The 20,236-nt window shown below is 43.5% G+C and overlaps 1 protein-coding gene across 2 annotated transcripts in view; it reads left to right on the forward strand.

The window, feature by feature from the left end:
• Positions 1–310: 310 nt before the first annotated feature.
• The window catches only part of LOC136858027 (aminomethyltransferase, mitochondrial), an 84,317-nt gene continuing 64,391 nt past the window's right edge, over positions 311–20,236 (forward strand). Inside the window, exon 1 of one of the 2 annotated variants that reach the window (XM_067137232.2) lies at positions 311–350. The gene's annotated coding sequence lies outside the window, so the exon portion shown is untranslated. Of the gene's footprint in view, positions 490–20,236 lie in introns of both variants that reach the window. The other variant, XM_067137233.2, reaches the window with a different exon arrangement.

Genomic DNA, 20,236 nt, shown 5'->3' on the forward strand with positions numbered 1-20,236 from the left:
CAGACCACGATTTAAAAGGGCGGGCTCTTAAGGGGTGAGGATTTGGGGTCGGGGGAAGGAGGGGGCAAGGAAGGAAAAATAACAACTGTGAAAACCACGTGAACCAAGCTATTTGGCTTAAGGCTCTTCAAGGGCTGAAAGAGAACGCAGCAAGAAGAATTGGATGGAGTTACTTGTACACGACGACGCTGATGTGATGTTTGTGGAGCGGCGCATAGCGCTGATATCAGCTGGACAAGAGTGTGTGCCCTCGCATGACCTCTGCCCCGCGAGTTGCCATACTGCCCGCGACTATCACAGTTGTCTTCGTGACTGTGTCCAGTGAACACGCATCTGCTACTTCTTGCTACGTAAGTCATACCATCTTGCGACAAAACGAATAACATTTTGTACGCTGCTCTCCGTAACTTGAATAAAGGTTACCCGCTTGTATTTCTGAACGATACAAGGGACTTCAAAATATAACAACACTCGACATTCACCAACATTGTAAGTTAAAGAATATCACTTATATCAAATTACTAGGAATTTACGGCATGATATTTAATAATTATGGAAAACTTAAAGAATGAGACGAATTGGCATTAATATCCGTCAAAATATACGTAACTCCTGTCACATTATCAGCAATTTATAGCATGGCATTTATCTAACCTGGAGATGGCACTGATACCATCTTAGCAAGGCAGTTGCGATTGAAATCCCTGTCAATGCACGAGTAATTTTGGAAAGCTACGGACGTGTGGTTCGTATTTTACGTAAAACGAGGGATTCCGTTATCATGAAGACGATATCAATAGTTATGTAAATATACCATTTTTCTTTATCTTAAGATACATCAAGTAGAAATAATAATAATAATAATAATAATAATAACAGCAGCGATATTCTAGATTCTTACATTTTTCACTAACTTCGAAATATCTCCGGATATATTTGTTTAAATCTAAAACGTGTACGTTATAAAAATGTTAAAAAAATACACTTTCCGGGGTTATGACCTAGATGTTATCCCCTTTAAGCAACAATCATTCATCATCACAACAATTTTCGATCATTTAACTTACATTTCATACCTTTTTAGTCCACGGGCTACGATAACATAAATATTTATGAATTTAGACTTTTCTTTTTTTTGCTATTTGCTTTACGTCGCACCGACACAGATAGGTCTTATGGCGACGATGGGATAGGAAAGACCTAGTAATGGGAAGGAAACGGCCGTGGCCTTAATTAAGGTACAGCCCCAGCATTTGCCTGGTGTGAAAATGGGAAACCACGGAAAACCATCTTCAGGGCTGCCGACAGTGGGATTCGAACCCACTACCTCCCGATTACTGGATACTGGCCGCACTTAAGCGACTGCAGCTATCGAACTCGGTAATTTAGACTTTTAGCGTGATATCTATCAAGCTAAACACCACTGACATCGAATAACACCCACGGTATCCCCTGCCTGTCGACTAAAGGGGGCTCTGAACTATGGAGCGTGGGTTGGCGACCACGGGGCCCTCAGCTGAGTCCTGGCATTGCTTCCACTTACTTGTGCCAGGCTCCTCACTTTTATCTATCCTATCCGACCTCCCTTGGTCAACTCTTGCTCTTTTCCGACCCCGACGCTATTAGGTTTGCGAAGGCTAGGGAGTCTTTCATTTTCACGCCCTTCGTGGCCCTTGTCTTCCTTTGGCCGATACCTTCATTTTTCGAAATGTCGGACCCCTTCCTTTTTTCTCTCTGATTAGTATTATATAGAGGATGGTTGCCTAGTTGTACTTCCTCTTAAAACAATAATCACCACCACCATCGACATATTGTTCAATCGTCATGGTAACGAGTTAAATGGTGATCATGGTCGTTAAAATTCTTAGTGTTCAGAAATGGCGAGCATTATAAAAATCTTTAAAAATTAGATAAACGGGCATTTATATACATAAAACCAACTACCTTAACAGGTTTTCTTAGAGCATAAATATTTCTTTTAAATATATCAACCCAATTTAAATTATAAATTACATTAAAGAACGTCACGAAAGAATACTTACATTCGTAACAATGTATGTCCACCCCATGGTCCCGCGTCCTGATTCGGGTTCGGGGATGAGGCGAGATGAAATTATACGGCATTTTTATGGCCAGATGCCCTTCCTGGTGCTAACCTCAGTTGAGGAGAAAATGGAGATGAAATGAATGATGAATGGAATTCGGTTAAGGAGGTGGAAGTTATCGGCTGGGAACTATCGCAGCATTTGCATGGATGTGAAAATGGGGAAACTACAGAAAACCATTCTGAGGACAGTTGATGGTGGGGTTTGAAACCACTCGTCTCCCGAATGCAGAGCTTTGCTCCATAGCCGACGCGAGGCCACTCCGTTCGGTATTTACATCCATAACAATATATTACCTAAATTACGATGAAGAATATTTTTGCAGGGCTCAGACGGTAGAAACTCTGATCTTTTGAGCCAAAGTTGATGAGTTCGATTTCGGCTCGATCTAGTAGTATGTCAAGGGGATCGAGTATGTCAGCGTCATATCCGTATTTCTGCCGGCATGTAAAAGAATTCCCGCAGGACAATGATCCCAGTCCGTCCCACCGTCTTCCATCCGTGTCTTACCGGCCAACAGTCAGTACGAATGATAAAGTACAGTAGTAATTTTTGCTAGTGGTTTTACGTCGCACCTACACAGATAGGTCTTATGGCGACGATGGGATAGGAAAGGCCTAGGGGTTGGAAGGAAGCGGCCGTGGCATTAATTAAGGTACAGCCCCGGCATTTGCCTGGTGTGAAAATGGGAAACCACGGAAAACCATTTTCAGGGCTGCCAACAGTGGGATTCGAACGTACTATCTCCCGGATGCTAGCTCACAGCCGCCGCCTCTAACCGCACGGCCAACTCGCCCGGTACAGTAGTAGTAGTTCGTTGTATGAGTCAGACGACTGTTGTGAATCTGGATTTGTTAACTTAGGTTTGTGTACTGTTATTAAAACATATAGCATGTTGCTTGTAGAACTGATAAAATCTTTCAGTAGGTTGTGGTTATGCCCTATCTCTTACTATATGAGTTATGGTCCCTTCAAACTCTGTAGGAACTCATAGTGCTGGAAGCTTACATTTAAACCATTATTTATGTTACAGAAAATCTTCGACATTTAACTCCTGTTATGTCAGCTGACTATGTCGAGATTTGATCCTCATAACCTTGGGTAAAGGTGACGGGTAGTTTCACACTAACTAGTTGGATATGGAAATGTAATTGTTCCTTTTAATTTAAAACTAATTTCGATCTTCTTCAACCATAAAGCCAGTCAGTCACGATTCTTATTTTTGTCTCGTGTTTCTTTCTTCCTTCTAACATGTACTGTACCGAGATCGAGAGCTGCAGTCGCTTAAGTGCGGCCAGTGTCTAGTAGGTTCGAACCCCACTATCGGCAGCCCTGAAAATGGTTTTCCGTGATTTCCCATTTTCACACCAGGCAAAGGCTGGGGCTGTACCTTAATTAAGGCCACGGCCGCTTCCTTCCCACTCCTAGCCCTTCCTTGTCCCATCGTCGCCATAAGACATATCTGTGTCGGTGCGACGTAAAGCAACTAGAGAGAGAAAAAAAAAAGTACTGTAATAATGTTTCGATGCAATTCTGGCACATAACATAATGTAATGATCATGCAAGGGTCGGGTTGGATCCGATAGCACACATCGCACATTAGTCCTTAGCTACAATTGTCAACTGTCCCTAGAATTCCAGCTTCGCTTTCTGCGACTAGCTTGTACAAGAATGGCATTCAGTAAAATGAAAAGAAATGCAGTGAATATTGTATGGAAATGAGTATTCCTAGGACTAAAGTTATGTCCATTGGAAAGAAACGTAGCTGCTTAGAATCCCAGGCTGGGAATACAAATTTGTAACAGGTGAATTATTTCAAGTATTCAGGGTGTGTATCCTCCAAGGATGCTAGTATAGAAAGTGAAGTCGAAGTAAGGTGCAGCAAAGCTAATACACTGACTGACAGAGCAAATGCAACACCAAGAAGGAGTGGTTCGAAAGGGATGAAAGTTGGGGAAAAAGCAGAGACGGCACGGACGAATAATTGATGTTTATTTCAAACCGATATGCAGGTTACACAATGCGCACGGCATCGACTCAGTAGGATGTAGGACCACCGCGAGTGGCGATGCACGCAGAAACACGTCGAGGTACAGAGTCAAAAAGAGTGCGGATGGTGTCCTGAGGGATGGTTCTCCATTCTCTGTCAACCATTTGCCACAGTTGGTCGTCCGTACGAGGCTGGGGCAGAGTTTGCAAACGGCGTCCAATGAGATCCCACACGTGTTCGATTGGTGAGAGATCCGGAGAGTACGCTGGCCACGGAAGCATCTGTACACCTCGTAGAGCCTGTTGGGAGATGCGAGCAGTGTGTGGGCGGGCATTATCCTGCTGAAACAGAGCATTGGGCAGCCCCTGAAGGTACGGGAGTGCCACCGGCCGCAGCACATGCTGCACGCAGCGGTGGGCATTTAACGTGCCTTGAATACACACTAGAGGTGACGTGGAATCATACGCAATAGCGCCCCAAACCATGATGCCGCGTTGTCTAGCGGTAGGGTGCTCCACAGTTACTGCCGGATTTGACCTTTCTCCACGCCGACGCCACACTCGTCTGCGGTGACTATCACTGACAGAACAGAAGCGTGACTCATCGGAGAACACGACGTTCCGCCATTCCCTCATCCAAGTCGCTCTAGCCCGGCACCATGCCAGGCGTGCACGTCTATGCTGTGGAGTCAATGGTAGTCTTCTGAGCGGACGCCGGGAGTGCAGGCCTCCTTCAACCAATCGACGGGAAATTGTTCTGGTCGATATTGGAACAGCCAGGGTGTCTTGCACATGCTGAAGAATGGCGGTTGACGTGGCGTGCGGGGCTGCCACCGCTTGGCGGCGGATGCGCCGATCCTCGCGTGCTGACGTCACTCTGGCTGCGCCTGGACCCCTCGCACGTGCCACATGTCCCTGCGCCAACCATCTTCGCCACAGGCGCTGCACCGTGGACACATCCCTATGGGTATCGGCTGCGATTTGACGAAGCGACCAACCTGCCCTTCTCAGCCCGATCACCATACCCCTCGTAAAGTCGTCTGTCTGCTGGAAATGCCTCCGTTGACGGCGGCCTGGCATTCTTAGCTATACACGTGTCCTGTGGCACACGACAACACGTTCTACAATGACTGTCGGCTGAGAAATCACGGTACGAAGTGGGCCATTCGCCAACGCCGTGTCCCATTTATCGTTCGCTACGTGCGCAGCACAGCGGCGCATTTCACATCATGAGCATACCTCAGTGACGTCAGTCTACCCTGCAATTGGCATAAAGTACTGACCACTCCTTCTTGGTGTTGCATTTGCTCTGTCAGTCAGTGTACATTTTGCTCGCAGTTGCCATTTTAAAGGACTGAAGTGAGTTCCAGACGAAACTACAATTGCTGTAATCAGACCGTCTTTGGTGTACGGACTTCCAAGTTGGAAATAACAGACATGATAGGTGGACAGAACGACTGGAGGGTACTCGTAATAAATAGGTAGGGCCTAAAGGTTCACATTACGAATGGAGCTTTATGGATTAAGTTACACCTATGAACTGCTGTAGCTTCGGAATTGGAGTCGTGTGAGGTGAATGGAGGCGAACAGGTCCCTTAGAGGATAACTGGTAAGATCATGTAGGATAGGAGAAGCAGATAGCGGATTAGAAAAGCACGGCCATTCTTAGTTTTTTAATGATTTCGAGATATTCCGGCTCCTTGGTGGAGTATTCAGTGAACTGCCCTTCGAATCAGAGCGCCCTGGGGGTCGATTCCCGGCTGGGCTGAGGAATATAATTGCGAATGGTTAATTCCTTTGCCTCGGGTATTGAACGTTCATGTTCAACTTATACACTTCTCATCATATGCATACACCACATCACAGTATCAACTACCACGGAAATACGCACTCGTGAATATATCCATATAGGGTTGCTGGCAGGACGGGCATCAGCCGTAAAATTGGGTGAAATCCACATCAGGTGTCCAACTCAATACACTGGGTAAAAGAGGCCATGAAAGAGAAGAAGAAGAAGAAGAAGAAGAAGAAGGAGGAGGAGGAGAAGAAGAAGAAGAAGAAGAATTTAAGTTTTAAAAAAATTCGTGTGGCTATTTTTAGCCGAGTGCAGCCCTTGAAAGGCAGACCCTCCGATGAGGGTGGGCGGCATCTGCCATTTGTAGGTAACTGCGTGTTATTGTGGTGGAGGATAGTGTTATGTGTGGTGTGTGAGTTGCAGGGATTTTGGGGACAGCACAAAAACCCAGCCCCCGGGCCACTGGAATTAACCCATTAAGGTTAAAATCCCCCACCCGGCCGGGAATCGAACCCGGGACCCTCTGAACCGAAGGCCAGTACTCTGACCATTCAGCCAACGAGTCGGACATTTAAGGGTAACAAATATAGAAGAGCATTAGGCTATTTTTTCTAGTGGTTTAACGTCCCATTAACACATTGAATGTTTTTGGCAACGCAAGGATGGGAAAGTGTTAGGAATGGGAAGGTAGCCCCAGTATTTACCTGGTGTGAAAGTGGGAAATCATGGAAAACCATCTTCAGGGCTACCGACGGTGGAATTCGATCCCATTATATCCCGAATGCAAACTTATAGCCACGCGACCCTAACTACACGGCCAATTCACTCGGTGGCATATTAGTAGTTGCGAATGTAGGGTTATAACGTTTCACAGAAGCGTACATACTGAACGCTGGAAACTAAAACCGTATGTTGAATAAAATCACAGCTGATTCTATTCGTGGCCCGGCCCACATTATGTTACAACATCGTAGAGGGAGGTAGTCGCCGTAATTTAACCAGACATAGCCGGGGACAAGATCAAGACCCACACTTAGTTGTATTTCAAAACAATGATGGATGATTGTTGGCCTACTTCACTGTTAACGTTGTATTGTAAGCTTCGACTTCATATTATTTAAGAAGTTAATCAACAAAACAAATGCATACATTGTCATTAAATACTTCTTTATAACATACTGTACTTTTTAAAAATTTCGGGTTGCTATTTCTAGCCGAGTGCAGCCCTTGTAAGGCAGACCCTCCTATGAGGGTGGGCGGCATCTGCCATGTGTAGGTAACTGCGTGTTATTGTTGTGGAGGATCGTGTTATGTGTGGTGTGTGAGTTGCAGGTATCTTGGGGACAGCACAAACACCCAGCCCCCGGGCCATTGGAATTAACCAATGAAGATTAAAATCCCCAACCCGGCCGGGAATCGAACCCGGGACCCTCTGAACCGAAGACCAGTACGCTGACCATTCACATACTGTATTAGTCTGCATGATGAGCGGTGACCTTTTGATGATGACATAACCTGTTATTTCCTTTTATTTTTACCCCTCTCTAAAAATTGTTTCCTAGTGAATGTTTTTAAATACGTTCACACTTTCATAGAGAACAAAAGCTTCGTGGGACAACTTTCAATTTGAAAGGAGTAACTACTTCCTGAATCTTTATGAAGTTTGTGAAACATAACACAATTGAAGACCAAAGATGGAAAAGGGTGAAAGTGCTCAAATATGAAAAATGCGGGTTTTTCTATTGTAATAAGGGGATGTATTAGCCATGCCGCATATGGTGGTGCATGTGCCTGAGGTCATTAGTTTAGTTGGTAGGAAGTTCAACGGGTAGAGCTGCAGTCCAATGTGCCCGGCTGAGTTTGGTGGTGAAGGGTGAATGTACCAGCGTCTCACGCTGCAATTGTTCTGTACTATCCATTGTGTCAGTGTGCTATCACTAATGCATTCTATAGCCATTTAAATAGAGAAATGAAATGTATAGAAGCTAAATATTGTTATGTAATTATATAAAATTAATTGAATGTGGTATACTTGCACTTCAAAGGCAATTCCTGGTCTTCTTTGGTAGAGAAGGTTGAAAGTGCCATTGTGCTCGCGAACTCTACATACTATGTTGTTGCCCACTACCATTATGTACTATCCATGGGGGAAGTATTCGCAATCATATCTGGATTTATTCAATTCACACATCGTTATTTACTTGAAGGACAAACTATTGAAGTAATTTGAACAATTCACCCTGCAATTACACTTATTTTCATCGCTCTACCATCCCTCCGACTTCTTGATGAATCTATAGATCCACTATTATTGGCGATTACTCGGAAACATGTTTCTGGCGCTTTCCCCCTTTTCCATCTTTGGTCCTCAATTCAACCTATCAATCATGACACACAGTGTTTCAACAAAAATTTCAAATTTTGTAAAGAGGCAGTTGCGAATGTAGGGTAATAGCTTACGAACTGAACGCTGGAAACTATAACCATATGTTGAATAAAATCACGGCTGATTCTGTCCGACTCGTTGGCTGAATGTTCAGCGTACTGGCCTTCGGTTCAGAGGGTCCCGGGTTCGATTCCCGGCCGGGTCGGGGATTTTAACCTTCATTGGTTAATTCCATTGGCCCGGGGGCTGGGTGTTTGTGCTGTCCCCAACATCCCTGCAACTCACATACCACACATAACACTATCCTCCACCACAATAACACGCAGTTACCTACACATGGCAGATGCCGCCCACCCTCACCGGAGGGTCTGCCTTACAAGGGCTGCACTCGGCTAGAAATAGCCACACGAAATTATTACGGCTGATTCTAGTCGTGGGCCGGCCCACATTATGTAACAACATCGCAGAGGGAGGTAGTCACCGTCCTTTAACCAGACATAGCTGGGGAGCAAAATCAAAACCATGTTAGTTGTATTTAAAAACAATGATGAATGATTTTTAGCCTACATCACTAAGAATCGCAATCTGGGTTAGGCCCTACAAGAAAACTTCCGTTATTGATATCATCTGGTAAAGCATAACTATCCCAGAAATCTGTGAGAGTCGAAAACTGACTCCATTCCATAACTAAAGAGACGGTCTGAGTGGCTCAGACCATTGAGCCGCTGGCTTTCTGACCTCAACTTGGCAGGTTTCTTCCTGCCTCAGTCTGGTCTTCGGTGGTATTTGAAGGTGCTCAAATACGTCAGCCTCGTGTCGGTAAATTTACTGGCACGTAAAAGAACTCACGCGGGACTAAATTCCGGCACCTCGGCGTCTCTGGAAACCGTAAAAGTAGTTAGTGGGACGTAAAGCAAATAACATTATTTATTATAACTAAAGAATTTCTACGGATTATAACGTCAGAACTTTTATCTCATAAAATCTCCATCCGGTAGGCCACCACAATTCACACACACTTAAATACTGAAATGACTGTTTATTCTAATTTTCAGAAAATGGGGTGATCGCGTTAACGCGTTTCCTTCCTTGCCGATATATTTTAAAATAAATCGCGAGTCACTGACTTGAAAATGTTTCAGACAAACCGCTGATCTTTCCGTTGATATCAATCTGTGCATAGGACCAAACGATTGCATTTTGTACAGTTGACGGGAAGAACAGGTTCGCACCCCTTCACTACACACGCGCGAACATGGTTAGTCGCTGGCAACTCCGCGAACCAAGTTCATCAACTCGACAGAAATCCATGTTTGCCAAGAACATGGCTCGTGAGTCCGGCTCCATAGCTAAATGGTTAGCGTGCTGGCCTTTGGTCACAGGGGTCCCGGTTTCGATTCCCCGTAGGTTCGGGAATTTTAACCATAATTGGTTAATTTCGCTGACACGGGAGCTGGGTGTATGTGCCGTCTTCATCATCATTTCATCCTCATCACGACGCGCAGGTCGCCTACGGACGTCAACTCCACACACCTACAACAGGTGAGCCGAACTTGTCCTCGGACACTCCCGGCACTAAAAGCCATACGCCATTTCATTTTATTTTCACGGTTCGTGAGACATCACACAGAAGTATTCTTGGTGCGTGAACTTTGGAAAAGACCAAGTTCAGAGTCTTTCAGAGGCTTTCCTTGTTTTTGGAAAGTGAAATCAAGTGAATATAGAGACAAATGTAAGCGGGAGGAGGGATTACAGGAGCTACTGAGAATGATGCGAGAGCAGATATCCGAGGCAGATTTACCGTTTTTAACTGCGAGAGTTACTTCGTTGAAACAAAGTTTCCGTAGGGTAATTGGAAAAGTTAGTCAAAAAGTAAAACGGGTTCGTCGCCAGAAAGTGTCCATGTACCAAAATTGTGGTACTTCGGTCTTCTTTTATATCTCACCGACCAAGAGGGAATACGAAACTCGAAATCCAACATTCATGTTCCAGTCACTGAGGAAGGAGAGCCGGATGATGACAGCCAGTGTGAGGAAAGTGACTGTTTGAATCACAAATGATAATAATAATAATAATAATAATAATAATAATAATAATAATAATAATAATAATAATAATAATAATAATAATAATAATTTGTTGCATTTAAATATTAGTATTTATTAAATTGATGATTCTAACAAGGATTTAAAAATTCAGTACATTATGTTTCATATTGTTCATTTTATACTGAAGATACCATTCGGTTCTGCCAGGCAACTCTTTCCCGGGCATTAAAGTAACTCACATAATCTAATCTACTCTGCTTTTTAATTGATTTCTATATTCTATATCTGGCATTCGCAGAAAATTATGAAAGTATTTTTCACTTGTGTCTTTGAGCATATTTAAAAGATTCATATACGACCACTTGTCTCTTTCTCGTAACCAGTCCTTATACCACGTGCTCCTTTTCGTACTCAACTCGTCAAGCAAAATAACAGCAGCCTCAACTTTGAAAACGCTCATTTCCACGACAAGTTTGAGACCGAGTTCTTCATGCTGGTTGAACATGTGTGTAGCGAAACAGAAGCGAACCAAGTTCGCCGAACCGTGCTCGTACGTGTATAGGGCGTTTAAGATAAGGGGATTGCGGGAGAGAGTTCGACCTTGAACTGAGAACAGGCATGGGTTTACCTGATGGGATTTATACAGACGTATGGAAAAAAAACCGATGCGAGATGGAAATTGTTTTTCTCTCTCAGCCCCATATAAGAAATTAGGATGCATAATACAGGGTTATTCACCTAAGATGTTACACGGAAATAACGTGTAATCCATTAAATATATCTATATTATGTTTTCATAGTTTTAAATGATACTCAGAGGCTTGTAAAATAATGTGCTACGTATTATCATGGGGGTGATTAATAACCGAGATAATCTTTTCCAGATAATTTGATTGCAGCGTTATGATGCAGAATCGCTAGGTGAAGCATAATAAACTGAAATTCAGGAGCGGTAAATGCTACTGTGCGGCCAGTATCCAGTATTCGGAAGTATTCGAACCTCATTGTCGACAGCCTTGAAGATGGTTTTCAGTGATTTCCCCATTTTCACATCAGGCAAATGCTGGGGTTGTACCTTATTAAAGTCACGGCCGCTTCCTTCCCACTCCTAACACTTTCCTGTCTCATCGTCGCCATAAGACCTATCTGTGTCGGTGCGAAGTAAATCAACTTGGAAGAAAAAGCTACTGTAAACAGATTGTTTTAACCATGGCGGAAGTGATATTTTTTAAATATGGCAAGAAAGTCCTCCTATGAACTGTTAAAACGCGACGGTACTTCAGACCTTCAAATACGAGAAGTCCCGTATAATACGGAACCCCTGGCAACCCTAGTGGGCACTGACACCGACATATCTCTTAATTGCAATGTATTCATCAATAATAATAATAATAAGAAGAAGAAGCAGAACTGAGGTAAATATTCTGGTAGCCAATATAATTCTACCGCATTTGCCCGAGGTAGACTTTACTTGACCAAGGAAGTGGGAGTATTGTTTTCCAGGCGGCTGAGTTTCTCTTCACCTACTGTAGAAATATACTGGGACTATACCTAGTTGATTCGTTCCTGGCTCCTTTTACACACAGGAATAAGAATGGTCCGTTTCCCTTCTGACCCGAAACCAGAGCACAATCAGCTCTCTTTGAGCACAGCCCGCCGCGATGTCTTTGACATCGTAGCAGGCTATGTTCTGAGTCAGTGCAGCCTACCGTGACCTTCACCTAAGGTCAAATTTATTTTATGATACTGAGAACAAGGACGGCAGCATTCAGTGTATAAATGTATTCTCAATGTCGTGAAGGGTCTCTCCTAATAGTGAACCAGTATAATTATCAGTAAGAAATCTTGGTAGTCAATGTCATAGTATCTTCAAACGGGTGTTTCATAATATGTTCATTGTTATGCCCTTTTTAAAACAATTTATATAAATTTCACACTTGTTTCTAAATAGCTCCTCTTTAAAATATTGGGACTCCTTTCCAGGGTCTACCTGTCAACGTACATTAAGAAAAATGAGGTACCGTAATGAGTCGTGCAAGGAAAGGATCCGGCTCTTTGAATGAATAATCAGAGTACTGGCCTTCGGTTCAGAAGGTCCCAGGTTCGATTCCTGGCGGGCCGAATAATTTAACTGCATGTGAATTTCTCTGGCTAGGGGACTCAATGTTAATATTCGTCTGAATACACTTCTCTTCATCTATACACTACAGTACCAACCAATGCATAAAAACGCTATAGGGACGAAAACTAGGCTATATCCACATTGAGTGGGACCCCAAGAAATAGGGGAAAAGGCTCTGAAGAAGAAGAGGAAGATGTTACTAAGGGGAGATTACAACACTTGTAGCGCAAACCACTGATTTAATTTCACAATATTCCTATTGCAGAAATAAGGATGACTCTTGAAAATGTTCACTGTTCGCTTCGAGGTAGGTGTTGTAGAGTGTCCAAACAATTTTTAACTCGTATCACTGCCTCCGAATTGTTAGTTATTTCTTTTCTTATTTTGTTCCGCGATTTGTGTAATTTTCGCGAATTTGATTCCGCCATTAGTGGTTATTTTCCGCATACCCTTGGACGGCCCAGCGCGAACCCCCAAAGATACGTGTGCGAAGAATTGGGATTCGCTGCTCAAGAGAGGCAGGAGAAATTCCTCTAGTCCTAAACGTTATTAAGAAATTACAATGTGCATAGACTAATTCAATCACTGAAAATCACGATGACTGAGATTTTAAGGGGCCAAACACCGAGGTCATCAATCATTAGTCACAGTGGACATTCCTTGTTGTTGTTAATGAACAACAAAAACTGTAAATAAGTGTTCTCTTCCCGAGATTGTTGTTATCGTCCAATGCGGCATACTTTGCCCTACCTGTTGTCTACGAAGCTTGGAACATGTATGACGTAGCTAATTGGTTGCCCGTGTCCTAGTCACAGACTATCACCTCTTCATCCTCGTCCAACCCAGCTCCATACGCTATGATTCATACGACCCTTTACAGGGCCAAATAAACAAATCAGTCCATGGAAGGTATCAAGTACGCAACCTTATCAAATCCTAGGCAACTGGTGGTAAAATTAATGTTAATGATAATATTAATGCAAATGATTTTCGTGGTATTCGACTTTCGAGCACAGTCCACTAACACATCTCCCACCGCGCCCTTGCCATGTGAGCTACTACCAGGCTTGACATGCAGCGAGCAGTTCCCAGTCAATACAATTCCTGCTCCTGGTCTGTGTATGCACCTCCTGTTGTAACTTACTTGTTCTTCGTGTCTGTGCTCGTTTTACTAGTTCATTCGAGGTACCCGTAATGAATTAACAGTGGCGTTCATGATTCCTGCTGTCTTCTAGCGCGTAACCACTCGTCATATTACCCCGATTTTGGGATAGGGACCGATGTGTTTCAGAACTGTAGTAAAAGTGTTCCGCCTGTGTGGTGTAGTAGGTGTAGTGGTAGCGTGATTTACTGCTACACCAGAGGACCGGGTTCAATTCCCGGCTCTGCCACGAAATTTGAAAAGTGGTACGAGCCCTAGAACGGGGTTCACTCAGCCTCGGAAAGTCAACTGAGTAGATGGGCGGGGGTGTTCGATTCCCACCTCAGCCATCCTCGAAGTGGTTTCACGTTGTTTCCCACTTCTCCTCCAGGCTAATGCTAAGGCCACGGCCGCTTCCTTCCCTCTTCCTCGTCTCTCCCTTCCCAACTTCCAACCGCCCCCTCCCCAACAAAGCCTCTGCTCAACATAGCAGGTGAGGCCGCTTGGGCGAGGTACTGGTCCTCCTACCCAGTTATATTCCCCCGACCCAAAGTATCACGCTCCAGGACACTGCTCTTGAGGAGGTAGAGGTGGGATCCCTCGCTGAGTCCGAGGGAAAAAGCAACCCTGGAGGGTAAACGGATTAAGAAAAGGACATAATAATAATAATAATAATAATAATAATAATAATAATAATAATAATAATAATAATATGTTTAATATATTTTCAATTGAATATGTTTGGTTAGTGCAGACGTCTGAAGGATGTCTAAGTTTGAAGCCCCCTTTGAATTATAACGATTAGTATCTCTAAAAATCGCTATCTGGGATAGACTGTCTTAAAGCTTCCTTTATCTAGGGCAGGAATGGTGAACCTATGACACGCGTGCCACGAGGTGACTCGCGAACGCGACTTATGTGGCACCTCAGACAACATATTAACATATTTTAATGTTTTCTTCTTTTTCCTCTTTATCTGTTTACCCTCCAGGGTCGGTTTTTCCCTCGGATTCAGCGAGGGATCCCACCTCTACTGCCTCAAGGGCAGTGTTCTGGAGCTTCAGACTCTGCGTCGGGATACAACTGAGGAGTATAGCCAGTACCTCGCCCAGGTGGCCTCACCAGCTACGCTGAACAGGGGCCTTGCGGGGGATATGAAGATTGGAAGGGATAGACAAGGAGGAGGGAAGGAAGCGGCCGTAGCCTTGAGTTAGGTACCATCCTGGCATTTGCCTGGAGGAGAAGTGGGAAACTAAGGAAAACATCTTCCAGGATGGCTGAGGTGGGGATTGAACCCAACTCTACTCAGTTGACCTCCCGAGTCTGAGTGGACCCCGTTCCAGCCCTCGTACCACTTTTCAAATTTCGTGGCAGAGCCGGGAATGGAACCCGGGCCTTCGGGGGTGGCAGCTAATCACACTAACCACTACACCACATAGGCGGACTTAATGTTTTTAACATGTGGAACATCTAACAACAAAGCATATTTTAACATTACGCTTTTATAAAGAAGTATATATCAATTACTTCTATAGCCCTATATTTTACACATTTATTAGGTTAAAGCAAAAATATATCTTCTTATTAAAACTTATCTGTTTTTAAAAATGTTTCAGGTGATGTTTGCAAAATAAAATCATGAAACATTCAATCGAATGGATTTATATGTAATGGAATCTAAATACCTAAATGAAGACAAATTGTGATTTTACAGGAAAATAAGCGACGGCACACTGGATAGTAAAGTGTAATAAACAAGACCTTAATTGATACGCTAGTCTGTACAGGTTTGCCATCCCTGATCTAGGGCAAATTGGCTGAGTTAATTGAGTTACCTGACTCCTCTTAGAGAGTCCAGCACAACGAGATCACAGAAGCAACAGTCTGACGTTCATATAGCTGTCTGTGAAGCGATCTGCTAGAATCCAGCCAGTATTGATTTTACATGATAAGCTTGGCCTTCGAATGAAGAATACTTACAAGTTGCTGGTCTTGTCCTGGTTTCTTTTACGGACCAATATAAACTCCTTCATCAACCTAGTAAACTTATTAGAGTGTACGTCGACTGATAACCAGTACCGACACACATACTTCTTATGGCTACGACCGGTTAGGAAGGGGCTAGGAGAGCGGCCGTGGCGTTAATTAAGTACAGTCTATAGCCCTATATTTTACACATTTATTAGGTTAAAGCAAAAATATATCTTCTTATTAAAACTTATCTGTTTTTAAAAATGTTTCAGGTGATGTCAGCGTACTGGCCTTCGGTTCAGAGGGTCCCGGGTTCGATTCCCGGCCGGGTCGGGGATTTTAACCTTAATTGGTTAATTCCAATGGCACGGGGGCTGGGTGTATGTGTTGTATTCATCATCATTTCATCCTCATCACGACGCGCAGGCCGCCTGCGGGCGTCAAATAGAAAGACCTGCACCTGGCGAGCCGAACCCGTTCTGGGATATCCCGGCACTAAAAGCCATACGACATTTCATTTCATTTGCCTGGTGTGAATATGGGGAACTACGGAAAACCATATTCAGGGCTGTCAACAGTGGAGTTCGCACCCACTATTTCCCGAATACAAAGCTCACAGCTGTGCGACTCTAACCTCATGGCCATCCCATTCGGTCCCAGTGTTATCGTTATGACAATGCTATAATATGTAACTGAATAGTAATCGCTTTATTTTGAAGTAGATAATCGTGATTTAAAGTAAGCTTGCCTCCAATCATTTTCGGCTGACAGTAGACGGCGCCAGCAATCAAAGGAATATAGAAGTGTCAGCCTCTCTATCCCACGAAAATTGTGTAAAATGCGCCAGTTCAATTGCCATAATCTCACGACCGTGAGTGTGCCCCCGGAAACAAATTCACATATTGACATATCGATTGCAAGCGTATCAGTGCAATAATTTATTTTATAGAGAAGCGAGTTTCTTTTGGGGGGCAGCAGATGTTATCAACAACTACAGTGAAATTTGACACAGCTATAGAAAATTTACTTACATGACTATATAATATTTATTTTTATAATAATTCGTATTGTTTTAGTAATTTCAAATGAATGATGCGCTTAAAAGGAAAACTTTGTAGGTTACACAATGAACTTCTGTTTTCAAATGACCGAGCTCGATAGCTGCAGTCAGTTAAGTGCGGCCAGTATCCAGTATTCGGGAGATAGTAGGTTCGAACCCCACTGTCGGCAGCCCTGAAGATGGTTTTCCGTGGTTTCCCATCTTCCCACCAGGCAAATGCTGGGGCTGTACCTTAATTAAGGCCACAGTAGCTTCCTTCCCAGTCGTAGCTCTTTCCTGTCCCATCGTCGCCATAAGACCATCTGTGTGCGATACCTGAATTGTTATCATGAAATGTGACCATTTCGTCATCTCGGTTGCTACTGATTCTTATGTTTTCTAGAGTTTCATGCACTTCATCAATGATTTTACCTAACGATGAAAATTGTTTTCGTTTTCAGTCAAAGATATTCGCTATGCATGTTCCAACTTTCTGGGTTAAATTCTGTTAAAAATAACCTGGAGAATGTGGGCTGTCTACATGTAGCATTGCGTTAAGCGGGGAGGTGGGGGAATGCCACGCTTTGTTTATATCGGGACACCATTTCTGTTAATGCGTGTACAAGTGAAAGCAATAGCGAAGTAGAGTAACCCCTGACAAACACCCTTCGGGAAGAACTCCCTTGAAAGTTACGACATTTGAACTCGGTGAACATTTTTCTATGTTAACGATTTTAAAAGTCCATATTACTGTAACTTTCAAACTGTTCAGTGGCTTAGTAGGACCGAATCGGCAGCTAGTGTAGAAACGTAAATTAACTCCAAATGGCCAGCACAATTTATATACTACTAAGAATCTATCATTCAACCACTGGTGCAATGTACGTACTGCTAAGGCAGACCTTTGCATGAACGAAGATCGAGAATAAAGAATCCATCCTGACTATTCTATTCTCGATGTCCCTAATTTGCATGAAGTGAAGGATGTTGACCTCAACAATTACAAGCCTGTGACAACTCGGTCACATCTCTCCAGCCCAAGCTCTGCTGATGAGAAGAAACCTCACCAGTTCTTATTTCGATTAGCCAATTAGATCCAGTTGAAGGGGAGTTATGACAGAGAGTACAAGTGACCACGGCTGGTTCGTGGTCCGACAGCTCTGCATTCCAACCGACCAACCGAGCAGAGGAGCGGTGGCCACGTCTTTACAGTGACTCTACGCTGGTCCGCACCATCGGCTGTCCTGAGAATGGTTTTCCGTTGTTTTCCATTCTCTTGCACTAAGGTGAATGTCAGTACAGTGCCTAGTAACTTATAGGACACAGCCGCCAAACCCCTCAACTTTTCCATACATCACCTTCTAAAAATCTCGCTGGCCTGAGAAAGTGCGTGACCCTCTACGAGGCCCGCCGTATCCCTTCAGGGTACGGAATGAAAACTTTTGTAATTAGTTATAGTACTCTTCAAAGATTTTAGGTTTGTTTTTTACGTCACACCGAACACAGATCGGTCATATGGCGACGATGGGGCAGGAAAGGCCTAGGAATGGGAAGGAAGCATCCGTGGCTTTAGTTAAGGTACAGCCCCAGCATTTGCCTGGTGTGAAAATGGGAAACCACAGAAAACCATCTTCAGGGCTGCCGACAGTGGGGTTCGAACCCACTATCTCCCGAATACTGGATACTGGCCGCACTTAAGCGACTGGAGCTATCGAGCTCGGTGATTTTAGGTTAGAAATACGTTTGACATATAAAGAAGGCAAACCTATTATTTTCTCCAAACCTTAGTGGAGTCGCGTGTGGAGTCTGTGTCGCATACTTGATTTTGTTTTACGGCCGGCTGCCCTTCCTGATGCCAACCCTATGTGGAGGAATGTATTATTATAACGTCTTTTCGTGATGATTGATAGTGTAGTGTGTCTATAGATATAAAAGTATTGGGGCAAACACGAACACCCAGTCCTGAAAGCAAATAAAGTAATCATACACGATTACACTCACCGACCCGGCCGGCAATTAAACCCGGGACCTTCTGAACCGAAGGCCAGTATATTGACTATTCAAATAAGGAGCCGGACAAAACATCCTTCAGCTTGTCCCAGTTATTTCTGGGGCCGCTACAGCCACCCAGCTCATTTTGGTTTGGCTGGGGCTACAAGGTGGGATACACCTTCCTGACGTCATATGACTTTTGAGATTAAAACTTCAAGCCAAGATCGTCCTGGATTCGAACCCTAGCCTTCCGGGTGGGAAGCCAGCATCAACGCCACTGAGCTAATCATGTTGTTTGTACCATCAGTCCATAGACTGGTTTGATGCAGCCCTCCATGCCACCCTATCATATGCTAAATTTCTCATCTCTACGTAACTACTACATCTTACAACCACTCTAATCCGTCATATTCATACTTTGGTTTACCACCTACCGTTCTTACCCCGCCCCCTACACTTACCTAAAAACCAACTGAACAAGTCCTGGGTGTCTTAAGATGTGTTCTACCATTCTATCTCCTCTTATCGTCAAATTTCTCCAAATCGTCCTCCATTCACCAATTCGATTCAGTACCTTTTCATTTGTGATTCAGTCTACCTATCTCATCTTCAGCATCCTTCTGCAACACCACATTTCGAAAGCTTCTATTCTCTTTCTTTCTGGGCTAGTTATCGTCCATGTTTCACTTCCATACAATGCCACGCTCCAGACAAAAGTCTTCAAAACATCTTTCTAATTTCTATATCAGTGCTCGACATTCCTTGCTTGTGCTAGTCTGCATTTTATGCCCCCTTACTTCTTCCATCTTTAAGTATTCTACTGTCCAAGTAACAGTATTCATCTACTTCCTTTAACGCTTTGTTTTCTAAACTAATATTCCCAGCATCACCTGACTTAGTTCGACTGCACTCCATTAATTTTGTTTTGGATTTATTTTTCATCTTGTTCTCCCTCTCCAAGACTAAGTCTATACCATTCAAAATTTCTCCAGATCTTCTGCAGATTCAGATAAAATAATATCATACGGAGATCTCTGAATTTTGATTTCCCATCATTGTACTTGGACTCCCTTTCTAAATTCTTCTTCAATTCACTTTACCACCTGTTCTATACAAACATTGAAAAGGAGATGGGACTAACAACAGCCTTGCCTCACTCCTTAGTGGATTCCTGCTTCTTTTACATAGCCCTCAATTCTTATCACTCCAGACTGATTTTTGTACAGATTGTAGGTCACTGTGTTTTCTCTGTATCTGATACCGATCACCTTCAGAATCCCATTCAGCTTGGTCCAATCAATATTATCGAATGCCTTTTCTAGATCTACGAATACCATATATCTGGGTTTGTCGTTCTTAATTCGATTGTCTTGGATCAGGCATGAAGTCAGAATTGCTTCACGAGTTTCTACATTTCTCCTGAAGCCAAACTGATCCGTTCTGAACTCAGCTTGAATTTGTCTTTCCATTCCTATTTTGTAATCGTAAAATACTAAACTTACGGTGCGGTAGTTTTCGTACTTGTCATCACCTCCTTTCTTGGGAATAGGTATAACGACATTCTGTCTAAACTCGGATGGTACTTCTTCTATATCGTGCATCTTACACATACACCATTCTGTTTTTTCCTAAGGCTGTCAGTAATTCT

This window comes from Anabrus simplex, chromosome 1 (genome assembly GCF_040414725.1).
Source record: "Anabrus simplex isolate iqAnaSimp1 chromosome 1, ASM4041472v1, whole genome shotgun sequence".
NCBI lineage: Eukaryota > Metazoa > Arthropoda > Insecta > Orthoptera > Tettigoniidae > Anabrus > Anabrus simplex.